The sequence below is a fragment of the Canis lupus genome, chromosome 14 (genome assembly GCF_011100685.1).
Source record: "Canis lupus familiaris isolate Mischka breed German Shepherd chromosome 14, alternate assembly UU_Cfam_GSD_1.0, whole genome shotgun sequence".
Taxonomy (NCBI): domain Eukaryota; kingdom Metazoa; phylum Chordata; class Mammalia; order Carnivora; family Canidae; genus Canis; species Canis lupus.
In genome coordinates this window covers 28153763-28172787 of record NC_049235.1, presented here as the reverse complement: position 1 = coordinate 28172787, position 19025 = coordinate 28153763, and the positions used below count along the sequence as shown (strand labels likewise).

The 19025-nt window shown below is 34.6% G+C and overlaps 1 long non-coding RNA gene across 2 annotated transcripts in view; it reads right to left on the bottom strand.

Annotated features, from left to right (window-relative positions):
- Positions 1-12273: 12273 nt before the first annotated feature.
- The window catches only part of LOC119866733, a 143127-nt gene continuing 136375 nt past the window's right edge, over positions 12274-19025 (bottom strand). The window contains exons 6-7 of one of the 2 annotated variants that reach the window (XR_005369180.1): positions 15003-15037; positions 12274-14187 (exon numbers count right to left, since the gene is read on the bottom strand). This is a non-coding gene — a long non-coding RNA (uncharacterized LOC119866733). Of the gene's footprint in view, positions 14188-14303; positions 14908-15002; positions 15038-19025 lie in introns of those variants that run through there. The other variant, XR_005369181.1, reaches the window with a different exon arrangement.

The following is a 19025-nucleotide window of genomic DNA, read 5'->3' as shown; positions in this document are numbered from 1 at the left end:
TAAAGCTTACAGAACAAATAAAAAAAATATTAGGAAGAAACAGTGATAGAGAGCAATAGGGGCAACATGCAATTCAGTCTCCTCAAGTGCTACTGTAAAAACATGGAGATTAACTAAGATGGTTAATCAAAAAAAAAAAAAAACATGGAAAGCATCTACAAAAAAAAACCAAAAAAACCCAACATCGACACAATCATAATAGTTTGTGACATTAGCTTTTTTTGTCAGAGGAACAAAGGGGAACAACAAGAGGTTTGATAGATGTGATAACAGTAAGATCTCAAAAAAGACAATAAGTTATTAGAACACTGCAGTTGTCCCCTTGAGAAGACAGCTTAGACAAGGAGAGTTTCCCAAAGGAGGGCATGCAGTCTGTGTAAAGTATGAAATGACTGAATTAGAAAATTTATTGATTGATAGGTCTTCAAAGAGGTCATATAAATAAATTTCAGCCCAACAGCCAGCATTCAACTCCATATAGAATAAGAGACATTTCTACTAAAATCAGAAATAATACAAACATTTTATCTTCTCCTCTGCCATGCAACCTTGCTTTGCAAATACCTGTCATTAAAATCAAACAACAAACAAAATTAAAGGCATACAATAGAATGCAAGAGACATAGTTGTCTGTTTGCACTAGTTCAAGTTCTCCATTGGGTAATTTGGAATAACTATTTGAAGTATATGATTTCTTCCCATTTCTCTTCCCCAGACTTTTTGGTTGGGGAGAAAAAGGCTAGACTACTTTCTTTTACCCATAGTTTCCTTTATGAAGAGACCAGTGTTACACCAATTTCGGTACAGAGTTGTTATTGCTTGCAAATTAAAAGACCAAGTGATTACTTTAAATTGTGTTTATGGACAAAATAGTTAATGCAGTGAGTATAATTAAGTAAATTAAGGAATTTTGTGAGAAAGTAATTTGACCAAATCAGTATTAGAAACTGTAGAGTCCATGTTAAATATTATCATCCCATTATTTTTGAAAGATTTAACATATGGGTATATAAATATGTATATAGTATATGTATATATGAGTATATAATATTTTATGAATATTTTTATAAAGTAAAGCACTTCATTCTCTTTTTTATAACTTTCTACTCATGAGAAACTATTATAAAAATCTTGGGTGGCTTATGAATTGAACTTCCATTTACTTGAATGGGGAAAATGATGTGAAAGTGAGATCTCCCTAGATGTTTTTCTTTACAGGGTAAGCATTCTATTTGTGGCTGTCAAGTACTAGTAACTTTTGTACTTAAACTGATAAACTAGAAGTTTTCTTCTTTAAAGTACTAGCAGCCTTCTATAAAAGAAGCTTCGTCTCTTCAGACAAATCACCAAAACCTTCATCATCGTCATCATCATCATCATCATCATAATCATCATTTCTATGTAGTTTCTTTATATTTCTTTCATATGTGAAGCAAATTAGAAGGCTTTGAAGTTCTCCTTAGGCACTGATTATATTATCAGTTCCATATAAAATCCGCAACCTTCTACGTGAGTCTTGAATCTACCGATTCCCAAAGAGCTGTGTTCTAGGACATTCAAAGCTGATGTCTCTTTGCTAGTTCACATGTTGTAAGATCTCCTCTGAAAGAGTTAACCTATCATTTTATCCATTTGTCTACAAGAGTTAAATTGCTTCCCCTAAATCAATCTTAGAGGAAGTAAACTTTATTAAGAATGTCTTTAAATCAGTTTACTGTACCCTTCATATTCTTAAAGAGAACAACACCTTGCATTCACTTTAGTCCAGGTTTCGAAACTTGAGGCATTTGAAAACTACCTCCATGATTTTGCCAAATCTGTATACTATCTTTAATATTTAAACAAATTTTAAATAAGTTTATTGTTTAATTTTATCTTGTTCTAAGCAGTAATAGCCATAAAGGTACTGTTTTGAAATGTAAATTGTGCTTGTTCTAATGCACACTAAAATAAACACAATGAAAATACAAAACATGTGACCCTATATCACTTGCTACAATGACAGAGTGACAGTGTGACCAGTATCACACTGAGAAATGCCTCCTATTGCTCTTTGAACTGTGCGTTTGCCAACTTTCCACCTTAATATTTCCAGCGTAGATGTAAATGAATATGTGCTCCTAGAGTTATGAGCAACTAACCTTTGAAGTAAAATGACACATTTGTGGTATTAGATTGAAGCTTTTTTCATTTTTGTGAAAAATTTCCAATTATTCCACAATATATTCTTTTTAATATAAAAATTATTTTTTTCTTCTATAACTATCTTAGTAAAATATGCACTTTTAGAAGATACATTAAGTTTGTAGCAAAAAATATAAATGTTAATTTTGGTTTGTTTACCCAATGAGTAATAATTGTTTCTTATGTATCAAGCATTACTCTAGATACTGGGTTCAAACAGTGAACAAAGCATGAAGTCCTCACTTTCATGAAGCTCACATTGTAACTAGATAATAGAGTCATTAAATTAATAAACATATAGATAATATCAAAATGAGACAAGTTATAAACAAAGAATAAAGAGTAATAAGAATAGAAAATGGGGCAGTGGGTCAGATATAATTTTGGGATTGGTGGACAGACATGAACAGATTACAGTTGAGTAACTAGAATAGTTTTTAAATGAAGAAGCAAGATCCATATGTATAATTTCAGAGATGGAAGCTCAGTTCCCATCTCTACTCTGGAAAAAAATAAGGACTATGGCCTTCCTAGGTTTTAATCCATGTTCTATGGATTGTATTTAGCAATCCACGTTCTATGGATTGTATTTAGCAATCCACGTTGTATTTATCAATCCATAATAGATTGTGTTTAGCAAGAGAAGTGCCTTGATAGTTCCTATTCACCACCACTACAGCCATTTATTGAAAGTTGAAATAATTTTGCTAAAAGCTTGCATAGAAGTTGCTACAGCCAATGTCAAAGAGATCGCTGCCTGTGTTCTCTGCTAGGGTTTTGATAGGTTTCCTATTTCACACTTAGGTTTTTCTTTTTTTTTTTTCAGATTTATTTATTTATTCATGAGAGACAGAGACAGAAAGAGAGAGGCAGAGACGCAGGCAGAGGCAGAAGCAGGCTCCATGCAGGGAGCCTGACATGGGACTCGATCCTGGGTCTCCAGGATCACACCCTGGGCTGAAGGCAGCGCTAAACCACTGAGCCACTGGGGCTGTCCACACTTTGTCTTTTATCAGTTTTCAATTTAGTTTTGTGTATGGTATCAGAAAGTGGCCCACTTTCATTCTTCTGCATGTTGCTGTTCAGTTTTCCCAACACCATTTGTTGAAGAGAGTGTCTTATCTCCATTGGATATTCTTTCCTGCCTTTTCAAAGATTAGTTGACCATAAAGTTATGGGTTCACATTTTGGTTTTCTATTCTGCTCCATTGATCTATGTGTCTATTTTTGTGCCAGTACCAGACTGTCTTGATCACTACAGCTTTGTAAAGTAGCTTGAAGTCGGGAATTGTGATGCCTCCAGCTTTGCTTTTCTTTTTCAAGATTGCTTTGGCTATTTGGAGTCTCTTATGGTTCCATCCAAATTTTGAGGTTGTTTATTATAGCTCTGTAAAAAATGCTTGTGTATTTTGATAGGGATTGCATTGAATGTATAGATTGCTTTGGGTAGTATAGACATTTTAACAATGTCTGTTCTTCCAATACATGAGCATAAAATCCTTTTCCATTTCTTTGTGTCCTCTTCAATTTTTTTGATCAGTGCTCTATATAGTTTTCAGAGCACAGACTTTTTATCTCTAGTTAGGTGTTTTCCTAGGTATCTTATGGTTTTGGTGCAATTGTACATGGGACTGATCACTTGATTTCTCTTTCTGCTGCTTCATTATTGGTGTATAGAAATGCAACAGATCTTTGTATGTTGATTTTATATCCTATGACTTTACTGAACTCATGTGTCATTCTAGCAATCTTTGGTGGAGTCTTTTGGGTCTTTTTATATAGAGAATCATGTTATCTGCAAATAGTGAAAGTTTGCCTTATTCTTTGCTGATTTGGATGCCCTTTATTTCTTTTTGTTGTCCAATTGCTGAGGCTAGGACTTGTAGTACAAGGTTAAATATCAGTGGTAAAAGTGGACAGCCCTGTCTTGTTCCTGACTATAAGGAAAAGCTCTCAGTTTTTCCATTGAGGATGATATTAGCTGTGGGTCTTTGTCTATGGCCTTGATGATGCTAAGACATGTTCCCTCTATCCCTATGTTGATACATCTCCTGAGACAAGGGAAACAAAAGCAAAAATACTCTATTGGGACTTCATCAAGATAAAAAGCTTCTGCCCTGCAAAGGAAAAACAAAAGGCAACCTTTGGAATAGGAGAAGATATTTATAAGTGACACATCTGTGAAGGGTTAGTATCCAAAATCTATAAAGAACTTAATAAATGCAACCCCCTAAAAAACAAATACTCTAGTTTAAAATGGACACAAGATATGAACAGACATTTCTCCAAAGAAGACATCCAGATGGTTAACAGACTCATGAGAATATGCTCAATATCACTTATCATCAGGGAAATGCAAATCAAAACCACCATGAGATTCCACCTCATACCTGTTAGAATGGCTAAAATTAACAGCACAGGAAACAACAGATGTTCTCAAGGATATGGACAAAGGGGAATGCTCTTACACTGTTGGTAGGAATGCAAACTGGTACAGCCACTCTGGAAAACAGTATGGAGGTCCTCAAAAAGTTAAAAAAACAACTACCCTATGACCCAGAAATTGCTCTACTCGGTATTTACTCAAATGATACAAAAATACTGATTTGAAGGGATACATGCACTCTGATCTTCATAGTATTATTAACAATAGCCAAATTATGGAAAAATATCCATCTACTGATGAATGGATTAAGAAGATGTGGTATGTATATATAATGGAATATTACTCATAAAAAAGAATTAAATCTTGCCATTTGCAATGACGTGAATGGAGCTAAAGGATATTATGCTCAGCAAAATAAGTGAGCCAGAGAAAGAAAAATATCATCTGATTTCATTTGTATGTAGAATTTAAGACATGTAACAGATGAACACGGGGAGGAAAAATCAGAGAGGCAAACCACAAAATAGACTCTCAGCTATAGAAAACTGAGTGTTGCTGGAGAAGAGGTAGATGGAAGAGGAGTTAAATGGCTGATAGGTATTAAGGAGGGCACTTGTGATGAATTGCTATATTCTGCACTTGAACCTAATAGTATATCATATACAGTATTTTACTGTACTATACTATACAGTATTAGCTAACTGGAATTTAAATAAAAACTTGAGGAAAGAACAATACTTATTTAAATAGTATTTAAAGTCCCAAATTCCTTCCTTGCCTCCACCAGCTTGGTGGATGATTACTATGTCTATTCTCACCCCAGTAGAAGTCTGGGGACTTATTCTCAGAAGAGGTCTCTGAACCGAATGATAATAAGCCAATAGCTTCATCTGAACACTAACCCTAAACCCTAACACAAACCCTATGGAGATGTCTCCTAACTGTAGGATACCAGGCACCTACCCTCATCCTAACCACCAACCTAACCATAACCCTTGCACTAACCCTAGATCTGAGAAAATGGGTTCCTGAACATATGGCAAGAAAAACTCAGAAGCAGCCTAGTTATGATGGAGAAAACCCCACACATTTAAGAATTGGTAATATTTCTGAAAATGGACATGGAGGTAGATAAAAAAGGGGGGGGAATCTGAATATTTATTTATTTTTTAAAGATTTTATTTATTTATTCATGAAAGACACACACACACACAGAGAGAGAGAGAGAGAGAGGGGGCAGAGACACAAGCAGAGGGAGAAGCAGGCTCCATGTAGGGAACCCGATGTGGGACTTGATCCCGGGACTCCAGGTTCATGCCCTGGGCCGAAGGCAGGCGCCAAACCACTGAGCCACCCAGGGATCCCCTGAATATCTATTTAAAGAGTATTCAGAGCCCCAAATTCCCTACTTGCCTTGACTATATAGATGGTTGCCATGTCTATTCTCACTCCAGCAGAAGTCTGAGGTTTTATCTGGAGAGATCTCTAAACTGCAGCAAACTAGGCATGTACCCTCATGCTGGCCTTAACTCTATCCCTAGATATGAGGAAAAAATAAGAAAATTTAGTATATATATTGAACAGAATATTACTCAGAAATAAAAAAAAGAATGAGTTCTTGCCATTTGCAACAAGAATGGAGTTAGAGAGTATGATGCTGTAAAATAAGCCAGTCATAGAAAGACAAATGCCATATGATTTCACTCATATGTGTAATTTAAGAAACAAATGGGTGAAAGTTTAAAAGAGAGAGAGAGAGAAACCAAGAAAACAGACTCTTAACTACAGAGGACGAACTGATGTCTACCAGAGGGAAGATGGGTGAGGGGATGGATTAAATAGGAGTGCATTTGTCCTAATGAGCACATGGTGTATGGAAGAATTGAATCACTGTATTGTACACCTGAAACTAATTTTACACTGTATGTTAATTAACTAGAATTTCAATAAAAATGCACAAAAAAGAAAAAAGTTTGCATAGGAATCCAACTGTGTGTGCATGTGTGTATTTTACTCTAAACTTAAAATGTCCAAAGCCATTTTTTTAAATTTTCCATCTTATAATACTTGGGTAAAAATTAAATGTTTGAACTCAATTTTTCAACCAGTTTTTTTTCTGATACAATTCTTACCCAGCAGGTTTCTCATTTGAATTCTTAGTTTAACTAGCCACACCAAATTCATTTGATTAGGTAGACAATCTTATATATCAATTGAGAGTTGATTTCCATTTAGTGGTTAGACCAGCTCAAAAGCCACATAAAATTCACCAAAAAATATCTTTACTTCATTATAAATAAGTAAATTACACGTATCTGATTAAAACTATAAAACAAGTAATTTTCTTCCTTCTTATTCTGTGTAATGAATATTTTGCAATGCAAAAGTCTTGAGTTCTAAGACTGTACCATTTTAAACCGGAACCAAAAGCATGAGTTATATAGTAATTCCATTAGGATTTTGACAAAGCACCTTCAGCCATCTAGAAACATAAGTTTTTTTTTCTTTTTCTATTATCCCTGTAAGAAAGAAATATATAGATCAAGATGGGAAGTACTAGTGGTGTCAGTTGCTTGATAATATTCTTTCTAAATTTCTTTTTCTAAAAAGTCATGCAAGACATATATTAATTCGCTTAGAAAAGTTTGGGAAGCACAAATGAGATATTGTGGGTATAAATGAGTTGTTTGGTTTTGGTTTGATGCCCAGACTTACGGCTGAATTCACTTTGTTCTTGTCAAATCAAGAGCTCTTCAAGAGAGTTACCAGTGATAAACCATAATCATAAAGCCAGCCTTCAATCACGTGTCATCCAGAGCCATCCTTTTAATATCACAGGGTAGAGTCTAGGTGTAAAAGAGGAAAATATGGATTGCCTTTAGTAACCTAGTATTTTTAAAGGAGAAGAGAGCTGAAAACAAATACAGTAATGAGAGAGCTAATAATACAGCCTCCTGTCACTAACAATCTAAATTATATTCAGATGAAAGTTGAAAAACGTAGTAAAATACGACTATTTTGTCTGCAATATGTTCACTGAAAAATTCAAGAGAATTTCTACAGTAGTCAAAAACCGTTCTGACATATATTCCTATATACAAATGTGTGACAGTCACTGATAGACATACGTATGTGTGCATATGTGTTCCTTGATAGAAAATGTCATTGGTTCTAACAATTTACTCCTAAGTAAAAACTCATATATATGACTGATGTCATAATGTAAAAAATCCAGAGTTTTTATTAGTATTATAAACTCACTATTAGGGTTTAATGGTTAAATTTTTTAGATAAATGAAAACTTAGTACTTGAATTTTTAATGCATAAAAATTATTGAAGCAGCTAAGATCTGATAGCAGCTGCACAGCCAGCTCTTCTCTGCAGTTTTGTGACAACATAAGTGAATAACAACATAATGACCTGCAGGAAGAAGATGGGGCCAATTTAAAAAAAAAAAAAAACAAACAGAAGATTCTTTTCTTCCTCTTCTTGATAAATATTAGGTAAAATATTATTCTCCTGCTAGAGTCCACCAGATAGAGATCTACATCACACTGATGGTAAGAATAATTAATTAATTATTTATTTATTTATTTATTTATTTAATGATAAATTTATTTTTTATTGGTGTTCAATTTGACAACATACAGAATAACACCCAGTGTTCATCCCGTCAAGTGCCCCCCTCAGTGCCCGCCACCCAATCACCCCCACCCGCCGCCCTCCTCCCCTTCCACCACTCCTAGTTCGTTTCCCAGAGTTAGGAGTCTTTATGTTCTGTATCCCTTTCTGATATTTCCTACCCATTTCTTCTCCCTTCCCTTATATTCCCTTTCACTATTATTTATATTCCCCAAATGAATGAGAACATATATGTTTGTCCTTCTCCTGATTGACTTACTTCACTCAGCATAATACCCTCCAGTTCCATCCACGTTGAAGCAAATGGTGGGTATTTGTCGTTTCTAATGGCTGAGGAATATTCCGTTGTATACATAAACCACATCTTCTTTATCCACTCATCTTTCGATGGACACCGAGGCTCCTTCCACAGTTTGGAGAGGATGCGGAGAAAAGGGAACCCTCTTACACTGTTCGTGGGAATGTGAAATGGTGCAGTCACTCTGGAAAACTGTGTGGAGGTTCCTCAGAGTTTTTTGTTTGTTTGTTTGTTTGCTTGTTTGTTTATTTGTTTTGAGAGGGAGAGAGAGGGGAGGGACAAAAGGAGAGGAGAGACAGAGAATCTTAAGCAAGTTTCCACCTCCAGCATGGCGATCCCACAAGATGATGATATGAGCTAAAATCAAGAGTCACATGTTTAAGCAACTGAGCTACCCAAGAGCTTCAAGAATAAAATGTATTATGGGAGATATGGGCTTCATCAGTCTGAGACCAAGCAATGCCCCAAAACTCCAAACTTCTCCAAATGATAACATATTTCCATGATTAGTCAGTTTATCTATCTATCATCTATCTATCTATCATCTATCATCTATGTATCTATCATCTATGTATCATATGTATCCAACCACCCATCCACCTATCTATTCTATCATATTTCTATTTACCCTCCCATATGTATTAATGATTTATATAAGAAAAAATTAAGTATGAATGGGATAAAAATCTCTGTGCATAGCTTTTTGCTTTTCTTATTAAGTAGGCAGTGATTCCTTGTGTGAGAAATAGGAATTACTGCTTGAGAAATCTATGGAGGAAATCACTGATATAAAATGACTTAGGACTTCCACATACTAAGGCTACATACTAAGTTTTTTCTTGGCTGGCTGATAAACAGAGTTAATTGCATTGCCAAAAAAAAAAAAAATAGCCTGTAAAACTGCAAAACAAAACAAAACAAAACAAAAACCTACGCTTATCATAAAAAGGACAAATAACAGTAATATAAGAGATTTTCTTTAATTGATTTAAAACCAGACAAGTGTTAACTATAGCACTTTCTGAACTCCTGAAGCTTCCATTTTTAACCTTCATTTTTAAAACATTGTAGTGTCATATCTAATTTGACATACAAATTCATGTGCTCATAAGTGATAATGTTTCCACAAATTGACTATAAGCCTCTTGAGGACTTGACAAACTGCTTCATTCTTTTACTTCAAACCAAACCTACAGACACTGTAAGGTTCCAAGGAGCTTATTGAACAAATACTGAGGAATAATTAAATACGGTTGTTTACTGGCACTTATAACATTCCTAAATATGGAAAGAAAGAAAAAAAAAAAAACAAGCACTGGATATTTGATCTACATGTTAAAACCCTAATTAGTTTTATTGGTCTTCATGATGATTTTTCTTTCTTTTTTTAAGATTTTATTTATTTATTCATGAGAGACACAGACAGAGGCAAAGACGTAGGCAGAGGAGAAGCAGGCTCCCTACAGGAGGCCTGATGTGGGACTCAATCCCACAGTCCTGGGATCATGACCTGAGCCAAAGGCAGATGCTCAACCACTGGGCCACCCAGGTGCCCCTGATTTTTATTTCTGAGACTTTGGGAAGTCTTCACAATATTATTTTTAATAAACAGATTAAGATGCAAAGATAGAGAAGAAGAATATTCCTTTGGAAAGAATGGCTTTACTAATTAATAAGAAACTATAATCTCTTATAAAAATACCTCAGAAGTATAATTTTTGCTTTAGTGTACCATGAACATAAATCCTGCTTTGAATCAATAAAAATGCATTAGTGACAAAAAGAATATTTGCAAATTTCAAGTCATTGATGCCTAACTTGTAGCAGCTTAGGAGGAAGGTATCAGGATGATAAGTTAAGTATCCAGGCTACTGGTGAGCTGACTTTGCCAGACTGTGATTTCAAACACAAGATATCATAATGGCCCATAGAGGCAGAAAAAGCTAACAACTTCCACATTCTGTTTTCTGTGATGGAATCTTCCCTGAATATCCCCAGGCTACTGTTATTTATTTCTACAAAACAAGATTATTTTAAGTTGTGAGAGAAGGAAAGCTTCACTTAATGAACATCATTTGGAGAATACTGTTGTGAGGTGTTTGATTCCGATGGATTGCAAATGTTTCAGCTAGTCACCAGAGGCTACAGACTCACACACAGCCCCACACATGCACATCTGAACTCCCTGATGAGAACAAATAAGTCTATTGTGTTAACCACTCTTTGTGAAGAAAGCCAATTACAGCTAATTCTACATTGCTCATTGTACAGTTTGTGTAATATTCAGGCAATTATTTAAACCTTCATAAACGTGCACAGAGCAAACACCCTGCATTTTAAGCCAGGCTCCATCACTTACTGAGAGACATCTTGGGAAGTTAACTTGTGAAAAAAAGAAGATAAAGCATGGATATCCTCAGGTTTGGGTGCAGATAAAACAAGGTGGTAGATACAACTATTTAGATCTCAAAGTTAAAGTATTATTATTAAAGTCTTCAGGCAGCTTTATTGCAAAGCATGCAGACAAATCAACAATAAGAAACTACAGAGGAAGGGAAAATATATTATGGACTAGAAGTGCCATCTCATAGTACCACAGGTTAGGTGGCTTAAACCACAAAAATAGATTTCCTCACAGTTCTGATGTCTAAATGTCCAAGATCAAGGTATTGACAGGGTTGGTTTCTTCACAGGCATTTTTGGCCTGTCTGTGTGCATCTTCTCCCTGTGTATACACGTGGTCTTTCCTGTTTGTGTATATTCCTCGTGTCCTAATCTCTTCAGGTATGGACACCAGTCATATTTGATTAGAGCCTACCCTAACATGATCTCATGTTAACCTAGTAATTACCCTTTTAAATGCTTTATTTATATACTCACATTCTAATACTCACTCAAATATACCCACATGTAAGATACTGGGGATAGGACTTCAACATATGAATTTTGGCAGGGACACATTCAGACCATAACCAAGAATGTCAGGATTACCAGAGATAAGAAAACATGGTAAGTGAACTGGCTCCAGATTCCATGCAAGGTCAGTCAGATAACCCATAGCACAGCTTACAACTGAAGGTCTTGAGGGCAGAAAATTCTCACAGAAAGTTTGATATCTCAAGTATCTTAGCACCTTACACAGAGTCAACTCTCATTCACTGTTGGATATACAATTCAAGTGAACTCAGGATTGATTTGGGTAGGCAACTACATACAAACATATTTATGATTAATAATTGGTCTTTCCAATTATGCATAATAAAAGAATTCATTTGTCAGTATAATACATGATAAATATATATTAATATGTAATATATTGATATGCTATATACAGTTATATATAACAGTATAATAGGTCATACATGGTATTGATATGCATATCATGCATGTATTAATATATTTATATATACTAATATGTAGAAATTGAAAGACAAATTAGGAGGAACTTACCCTTTGAATGAGAAATGATAGGTGAAAGGATATAGTAGCATTTCAAAAAAAGGAAAAGCTTCTTTCAATTAATATTGAAGATATTAGGAGATAAACACTGAAAGACTGGAGGATACTTTAGATATTATAGTTCATCAAGGTCGGAATAGCTACATTTCAGACTTGTATAACCAGATGCCTGTAGGTGGTATTCCTTAACATTAAGAACACTGGCCATGAATACAGTTTTTAAAAGATTTTTATTTATTTATTTATTCATGAGAGAAACAGAGAGAGAAGCAGAGACATAGGTAGAGAGAGGAGGAGGCTCCCCGCAGTGAGTCCGATGTGGGGCTCAATCCAAGAACCCCGGGATCGAGCCATGAGCCGAAGGCAGATGCTCAACCACTGAGCCACCCAGGAGTCCAGGTATGAATACATTTTAAGGAAAACATGTTAAATTCAATCTTGAATATGATAATCTTCAGATGCACTTAAGATTACCAAGTGGATATTTCAAATCAAGAGTGTATATGCGTACATATTCACACTGCAGTAACAAATTTCTCCGAGCTAGAGAATTATATCTTGCATGACTATGTGTAGATGCTAATTTATGCTTAAACAATTGGACATCTACCATGTTCTAGTACAGTAACAAAAAAAGATAATCTCTAATGTCAGCTGTGATGAGATAGATATTAATCAAATAATCACACAAAGACATATAAAATGAGACCTACGGAAAATGGTGGGAGAAAGTCCACTGGATTTAGTGATGTGAATGTTGATAATCACCCTTTTCAGGTCCTTTCTCCCATGATTAGTGGCTCCCCCTCCCCTTGAGCACTGGTGTAGGTTGCAAGAAAAGTGGCATGTGAGGAGTTAGGTTCTGTGAATGTATACACATTTTCACATATTTCAGAAGTTTGGCTTTGAAAATGGGGAGAAAATTGATAACATATGGCTGCAAAGGGATATGAGGTCAAACGAAGGAAACATTATTTTTTAATGGCAGATATTCTGAGCAAGTTTATAAACTTACCAGAAGGATCCAGCTGAGAGCAAAATTTATAAATAATTGATGGGATAAGACTATTGATAAGTTGTAAAGAGATGGGATGCAAAGCTCATGTGAAGAGCCTGATCTAAGATGGGAAGAGGAGTGCTTCTCAAGTGTAACAGGACACAAGGAAAATAGTATGCATGCAGGTGTTAGATGAGAAAGTACCATGTGAAAGTTTTTAATTAAATATATATATAATTGTAGGTTAACACAGAAGTTGCAAAGAAAAATGGAGTCCCTGTGTATTATTTACCCAGTTTCTCTGAATAACATTTTATGCAACCAAAGTACAATTATTAAAAACAAGAAGCTGTCATTAATACAGTTCTATTAACAAAACTACAAGTTTACTTAGATTTCAACAGTTGTTGTACAGTTCATTCAAATTTTATCACATGTATAGATTAATGTAAATACCACCAGAAATCAGAAAACAAGGCTGAGTCATCAACCCCAAAGAAATTGCCTCAGGCTATTTTTCACAGTGACAAACACCTTTCCTCGCCCCAGTCCCTGGGGACCACTCTTCTCATCTGCAGAACTATAACTTTGTCTTGGCAAGAATATTATGTAAGTGGAGTCATACAATGTATAACCTTTTGAGAGATTTTTTTTCATTTATTGCAATGCCCTTAAGATCCATCCAATTTGTCGTGTTAATAATAATTTGTTCCTTTTTATTGCTGAGTAGTAGTCAACTGTATGAATGAACCATAATTTGTTTATTCATTCACCCACTGAAGAACACGTGGACTGTTAACAAGTTTTGGCTATCACAAATAGACAATGAACATTCATGAAACTTTTCTTGTGTGAACATAAGTTTTCATTCCTCTGTGGTAAAATTCCAGGAGTAGGATTCCTGGATAACATGGTAAAGTGTATTTATAAGAAACTGCCAAACCATTTTCTAGTAAAGATTATCTGTAGAAAATGAGAGAGATGAATAAATAGGGTGGCAGATATAAATAGCTGAGGAAGGTGAACAAGTTTTGAAACAAATGCCAGCTTTCATATAAAATTGCTATTTGGGATCCCTGGGTGGTGCAGTGGTTTAGTGCCTGCCTTTGGCCCAGGGCGCGATCCTGGAGACCTGGGATCGAATCCCACGTCGGGCTCCCGGTGCATGGAGCCTGCTTCTCCCTCTGCCTATGTCTCTGCCTCTCTCTTTCTGTGTGTGACTATCATAAATAAATAAAAATTAAAAAAAAATAAAATTACTATTTAAATTATTTATTATTGAGATTATTCAAATATCCTCCCATCAAAAACATATACACACATTGAATATATTTAAATACTATCACATTGAATATATTTAATACTATTATATTTTAAATACAATTACATCTAGAATTTAATCAAGTGTCCTACAATCACAGTTCATCATAGGATAAATGCATAAATCCATGGAAGAGGCTCTGCTTTAAGAGATGTAAGGGACTGTAAAATTATTTTTAAAACAATCTGTAAACGTCATTTATTAATATCTTCACTAAATTTCAGTGAAGACTGTAGCCATTCTGAAGAATAAAACGTGATGTTTATTTGCATATGCATTTGTTTATTTGATATATATTTTTAAATTCTTGAACATTATAAAATAAACATTTTATATGCTTATTACTCTCAGTTGTCAATTACAAAAATGACAACTCTGTCTAAATGATAGTGAAATTGAACTTACCCCAGCCTGAAGTCAATTTCCCAGGTATAGGTAAAGGTATAAACTAAGCAAATGTCAAAAATCATAAAACTCTTTTTGTGTGAAGAGACACAAAAGAAATGAAAGAAACTCAACGTTTGGAATGTGTCTCTTCACACAATGTTCTTTAATGTTCAAAAGGCCACTTTAGTTTTCAACATGAGTTTCACAAATAAATATAAAAACAATTCTTCACCTGGAAAGAAAGATATAAGTTAGGAACATAACCACTTACTGTTTATTTTAAAGGCACTGAAGTTTAGAGGCAAAGATTTAATAGTCTTCCTTTACCTGTTTGTTTTCCTCAAAGTGGTACTGAACAGGACCTGAATTTAAAAATAACAAAATTTCCTTTCAGTTTCTAGACCAATTAGACCAGGAAAATCTATTATTTTGTGATAGGAATTGGTAACAAAGTCTTTATTTTCTATTTCTATCTTTTCCTTCATCATTTCAGGAAATCATTTGACATTTTGTTTGCATTTGAGCCAATCAGATTGACTTGACTTTTCTTGCATTGTATCTATTGCAAAGTGGAAGAACAGGAACTAAGTTGTTATAAGTAACATTCAACTAGTCTCTGAAAAGACTAAGTAGCAAGAAGCTATGTTCTATGTCAGGGATTCTAAATTGGCTTTATATACTGAAGATTTAAAATGCTAGAAAACTGGCTTTAGTAGAAGCTGAGTGTCTTCTCGGGGGAAAGAAAGCAATCCTAAATGTAACAGCCAAACCATACACAATTGTTCCTAACGAGTCAGGATTAAATAGAGTTCAATAAAAATTCTTCTCAAAAAGTTTGTCCTTTTATTCTGGGACATTTTTACGACTTGAGGCAAATTTGAGGCAAATTTCTGCTTTTAATTTTAGAAATACTAACATGCTTTCTATTAGAATTATTCCTGTATATCGTTTTTCTCAACCTTGGTATCATTAGTACCTTAAAGACAAAGGCTTATTTTTTCATCTTTATATCTCCCATGGGCCTTCCATGATACTTCACCAAAAATTCATATGAATGTGTATTGAATTGCAAAGGCTTAATCCTAACTTAGAAATAGTGTTAGGAAAGGGAGGGAGTGAAGAATCCCACAGAGACACAGTCTTGTGCTTTCCTGGAGCCTTCCGTTCTGGTGAGATACACACTAGCCCTCGTGGCTCAAAGAAATTCTGTTTTCCCAAATGTATACTTATCCAAAGTACTGCAAAATAAAGATTTTTGTCTTATATCTAGAAAGCTTACATTTTCTAGAATTCATCTTCCCTTTTTTGTCCTACAGGACAGGGAAGATTCAGTTTTTGTTTCCTTTTAACAACACAGTCAACAACAGATATTGGTGATGATGTGAAGAAAGGGAAACTTTCTTACACTGTTGGTGGGAATGCAAACTTGTACAGCCACTGAAAAACAGTATGGAGGTTCCTCAAAAAGTTAAAAAGTAGAATAGTTAAAATATGATCCAGCAATTGCACTACTAGGTATTTACCCAAAGGATACAAAAATACTTATTCAAAGGGGCACATGCACCAGATGTCTATAGCAACATTATCAACAATAGCCAAATTATGGAAAGAGCCCAAATGTCCATCCCACTAATGAATGGATAAAGAAGAAGTGGGGTGTATGTCTCACATACCCACACCCACATACACACAGGAATATTACTCAGCCATAAAAAAATAAATAAATCTTATCATTTGCAACAACATGAGTGGAGCTAGAGAGTATTATGCTAAGTCAAATAAGTTAGAGAAGGACAAATACCATGTGATCTCACTCATATGTGGAATTTAGGAAATGAAACAGATGAGCATAGGAGAAAGAAAAAAAGAGAGAGAGAAGGAGGGAGGCAAACAGTAAAAGAGAGTCTTAACTATAGAGAAGAAACTGAGGGTTGCTGGAAGGGAGGGGGGCAGGGGGCAGGGGATAAATGTAAGTGAAGAATCACTAAATTATACTCCTGAAACTAATATTGCACTGTATGTTAACTAACTAAAATTTAAGTAAATAATTGAAACGTTAAATTAATGCTTTCTATGGGTACATTCCTCTGGAATTCCCATAGTTCCCTCAAGTAGATGCTGAACTAATTTTATATTGCGAAACAGACATGTATGCATGAGGCTGGGCACAGACATACCTAGACACATTCTCATGCTTCATTATATGTGTATGTATGAGACTTTAAACATTTATTCTAGCTATTTTGCCTTTTTCTACTTTCATTTTTGAAGGAATTTTTAAATTGCATTCTTATCCTACAACACCCAGATGGCAGATAAGATGAAACAAAAGTAACTGTAAGAAAAACTGAAAATAAGTTTCTTAATAAGAGAAAGATTTAATAGAAATGATGTCATCCCTCTATATACATGCCAACAAACAGAACAGAAATACAATAAAACTCAGGCAGTGCTGGAAAGCCATTTGCTAGGCTATTTTCAGCTTCAGCAAATGGAGCCAAACCTATGAGGTTCGAGTGCATTAAGTAAAATCCTGAAAGCTTTATCAAGAGTTTTATTTTGACATGAATATTTTGCTTCCCTAATATTCAAATGAAAGATGAAGGATGGCAATCCAATTAGATAGCTTCCTATATGTCCCATATTCATAATTTACTTTTTAAAATATCTTGCCATTTGAAGGAAGAAAAGCAAGTAAAATCAACTTCAGACTCAGTAATGTCTATCAAACAATTTCTTATTGAGGCCAGCTCGCTTCCTGTCTCTAAAAGGAAAATAGACAAATAATGCAAATAGAAAAATTCTGTCTCTATGAATTTTGCATTCATTATCACTCTTGATAAGCAACTAAATTTTGGCAACAGAAACAGAGTTCAAATTCTAATTTATGGTCCTTGATTCTTACATAGTTTGCAGATAGGAAACAGAGAAGCGAAATTCTGATGGCAAATCTATGAAAATTTCAGTGAGTTTGTATACATGCATTTATCCAAAGAGAAATTCCAGACTTTCAAAAATATCCAAGAGGGAAAAAAGTTGAGCATCACTGTCTCAGAGCACACTTACTAATTATTTGTCCTTTTAATAATATAACTTATAAGACTTTCCAAAATAAGTTAAGATGAACAAAAAAATTATAAACTGAAAGATAAAAGTGTCTTTAGTAATCATTAAGCCCTACTCAGTAAAGGATTATTGAATTTGAATTCTCAATCCCATATAAACTAATTATGGAATGCCTGAGGAAGAGTCAGCAAACTTTTACTTCAAGGACCACAGAGCTAATATTTTAGGCTTTGAGATACCAGGGACAAAGTCAAGGATATTTTATAGGTAAGTATATAATTATTTTAAAAGCAACCATTTTTTAAGAGTATACAAATAAAAGTAGGCAGTGTGTATTCAATTTGGCCTGCATCTTTGCCTAGAACATGTAGAACTTTGCTCTATAAGAACAATTATACCTTTATGATTAGATGGGTTTTAGCTTCATGATAGGAAAAGACAGAATTATTTCAATTTTAAAGGGAGGAAGAAAGGAAATTATTATATACTTTCTAACTATGTGAAGCACTGCATTAAATGCTTTATGAATATTGTCTTTTTGAAAGCACAGAACAACTTTGTTAGTAATATGTTGTTCCAGTAATGCGGTAGATAAACTCTGGGATGTTTAGTAATTTTTCCAAGGTTATTTATTTGGAGTTTTTAAGTCCAAGAACTGTGCTGAGTTCTGGGGATGCAGCTATGGAGAAGAAATGAGGCCTGACCTTAATATTTAGGAAGGGAAGGTAGGCTGGTAATTAAGCAATAGAGGAACACTAAGTTACAGAGAGAAGGCCAGGGAAGCTTCTGGGAAGAAGTGACGTCAAAATGTGTTTGGAAGTGTCTGCATATAACAGACATGTGTGCAAGCACAGTATCATGAATAATTCTACCCATCTTTGTAGTAGACATCTGGCAGTTTTGACCATTTGTACCTGTGCATTAGAAACAGTCTTTATTTTTAATGGGCAATCTTTTTCTAATCTCAGTGCATGGGTTTTAAGTGAGTCCCTCTCATTCCCAAATCATTGCTGTCCACGAATTAAGCTAGACTTTTATTGGTGCAATTCAGAAAGCGAGTAACAATTTATGTTATGCATTTTAAGCAGATTGACTAAAAGCTTGCGCCTTTCAAGTTCATCTTTAACCTCTTTGAGGAAGGGCGAACTTGAAAATAAAACCAATACAGATTGAAGAGCTATTAGCAAAGCTCAAATTAATTAATTCATTACTTGATTAATTAATTGATTTTCTAAATCTAATGATGGCTGAAAATCATCCTGGAACTCTTTAGCTGTGATAGCC